Source organism: Alexandromys fortis, unplaced genomic scaffold, assembly GCF_014885135.2.
Source record: "Alexandromys fortis isolate MF-2015 unplaced genomic scaffold, M_Fortis_MF-2015_v1.1 scaffold_32, whole genome shotgun sequence".
NCBI lineage: Eukaryota > Metazoa > Chordata > Mammalia > Rodentia > Cricetidae > Alexandromys > Alexandromys fortis.
The window spans coordinates 11,730,227-11,733,256 of record NW_026067938.1 but is presented as its reverse complement, the minus strand read 5'-3'; positions in this window follow the sequence as shown (position 1 = coordinate 11,733,256).

Below are 3,030 nucleotides of genomic sequence, written 5' to 3'. Positions count from 1 at the left end.
GACACACCCGAAATTATTTTGGTCTGTTTCCTTATTTCTTCTAAAAATGGGTTTATTTTAGTTTGAGGGTTTTCACTTGTTTGTTTGTTGTTTGCTTTGGTGCTGGGGATCATGCTCAGTGCCAAATACATTTTGCTCTACACTGAACTGTACTACTGTACTACCAGCACCAGAGCGTGGATGTGCATACATGTATTTACACGTACAGATTTGTTAGGACTCATATAAGAAAATCCAGAAAATGTTATTAAAATTATGTGCTAAAGAAATGAACAAAAAAGAAAAGATCTGAGTAACTACTTGGAGCCTATGAAAAGAATTATTTGAGATTATTATAGGAAAGATTACAGAGATGGCTTAGCAGTTAAGAGCACTGGTTGCTCTTCCCAAAGGACCTAGGTTCAATTCCCAGCACCCACATGGGGGCTCATGTCTGTCTATAAATCCAGTTCCAGGTATCTGACATTCTCTTCTGTTCTTATGGGTAGCAGACACACATGTGATATACAGACATATATGCAGACAAAACACTCATACATATAAAATAATACAATAATAATAATATAGAAAGTCTGTTTTTCTATGCTACATCTCAGCCGTACCTACTCATGCATTTCCCGTGGATGTTGAAGCCTAGACATGCCAGGAAAAGACATTCATGCACACACACAAACACACACACACACACACACACACACACACACACATCTTTGAATAGAGCAGAAAGTAACTGAAAAAAATCTCAGGATATCCTTATGTTAAAAATTTTACTTTTATTTTTGATTGTGCATGTATACACTTGAGTACAGTATCCATAGAAAACAGAAGACAGACAGTGTTGAGGTGCCAGAGTAACAGGCAGTTGTGAGCTGCCCAACATGGGCACTACATACTGAACCTGGGTCCTCCCCAAGAGTAGCATGTGCTCTTGACTACTAAGTCATCTCTCCAGGCTCTGGAGACCATTTATTGCAACCTCTTCAGGTCAGTTTGGCGGACTCCAGTTGTTTGTGAGCATATTACAAACTTTGGGTTTTGTCGGAGCCAGAGCCGTGACAACAAGCAAGGACACACCATAATATCATTCTCTGCATCATCTGAGTTTTGAAATGGCCTAAAAGTCAAAATGGGAAACAACAACAACAAACCAAAGCATTCTCCTCTATCCCCCGTCTCCCTCTTTAAACCAACAAGGTAGGTGACAGTTTCCTTTTACCATGCAAGCCCGAGTTTTAGAAGATAATCTCAGAGCTCTGATTTACTTTCTTTCCAAGATGTAACACAAGGTGTGACATGGAGAACAGGAGCCAGGCTCCCTCTCCAGGCCTCCTGGGTTCACTACTTCCTGGTGTTCCTTTGCCTTAACCCAAAGAGCCTCAGTGTCGTGTATCATTTCAACGTTTCCCATGGCTTCTGAGTTAGAAACGTTTATTTGCCTGTTGAGTTTCCTTAGTAGACAGAAATATAACACAGGGCAGACACAGGGGAGGGACACAGTTCTGTGAAATCGAATGCATCTGGCGAGAGGCATAAGCTTCACCGTTCTCTGGTGATGACTCGTTGCAGCCAGATGCAGCCTGAACTTCCTCTCCTCCTGGGGACTTACCTCCCACACTGATGTATTACGGCCCCTGTGGGAGCTGATCGCTTGACTATGTGTGGAACCTTGGCTGTCTAGGGTCAGGCGATCGGGTTCCAAGTGAGAAGGCACTCTAAGCGTTTTGTTTTCCCTTATTGATCTCCATACCGAAGGTCGCTGAAAGTGCGTCAAGTGACGAAGCTTTTCAGGACGCCTGTGTCACTTTAAGTCAATAATGATTTTTCAAGTCAAGTTGGGTTGCATGGCAAGCCAGCATGGCTAAACCATCAGGTTTCTGGGGGATGACTCTAGGGGAAAAGAGGTTGCTTTATAAAATGTAATTTCTGTGTTGTGTTGTAGAAGATTGTATATCTTGTTGGTTACCTCCAATGGTTTGCAGTGTTTTACTTTCAGAAATAATTTTTTCTAATTATAATGGAATAATTCCTTGATCTTATCCAACGATAACACAATTTAGATTTAGTCTAGGTTCACTGGTGGGTTTTGTCCCTTCACCAGAAATTTCTCACAGAATGAGGTTTGCCCCTTGAAAAGCTATTTTAAATTACAGAAGAATCCCGATTTTACTTATAAAAGAATAAAATCTAATCCCTTTAGTGAGTGAAATGTCCTACTTCCCAGACGTGAATTCAGTATCTGAACTATGGGGAGGACGAATCATTTTATTACTGGTTAAGACTGAAGTCCCCATATTCAGAGAGTCCGGTTTTATCCCATGGTTTTTCAGTCATATTCCAGCTGGCCTTGGTGAGCTCACAATAGATCAGGCCCACTGTGAGGGCTGCTGAGAAGCCAAGGACAATGCCACTGGGTTTTGATCCTACTTCATGTTCTGGCTTTGTGGGAGCCTAACCAGTTTGGATGTCCACCTTCCTAGACCAAGATGGAGCGGGGAGGACTTTGGACTTTCCACAGGGCAGGGAACCCTGACTGCCCCTCAGACTGGAGAGGGAGGTGGAGAGGAGTGGGGGGGAGGGGGAGAGGAGAGGGAGGAGGGGGGAAAAGGGAGACGGGGAGGGAAATGGGAGGCGGGGAGGAGGCGGAAATCTTTTTTTTTTCAATAAAAAAATTATATTAAAAAAAAAAAAGACTGAAGTCCCAAACAGAGGGGCTCCTTTCCAGACCCCAGATTAGCAAAACCACACCCAAACATCCATTTTCACAGAGACTCCTTATTAAGCAGGAAAGAGAAGCTAAAGTGTCTGCTTTCTGACTCAGGCACAAAAAAGAAAGGAAGGAAGGAAGGAAGGAAGGAAGGAAGGAAGGAAGGAAGGAAGGAAGGAAGGAGAAAAAAGAAAAAAAGTAGCAAATAACCTTCCAGGTGCAATGTTTAAAAGGATTAAAAGGGGAGGTCTGTGTAGAATGGGCTAGAACGTGATGATAAAGGAGATAGAGGATGAGGGAGAAGGGGAAGGGGACAAGAAGAGGGG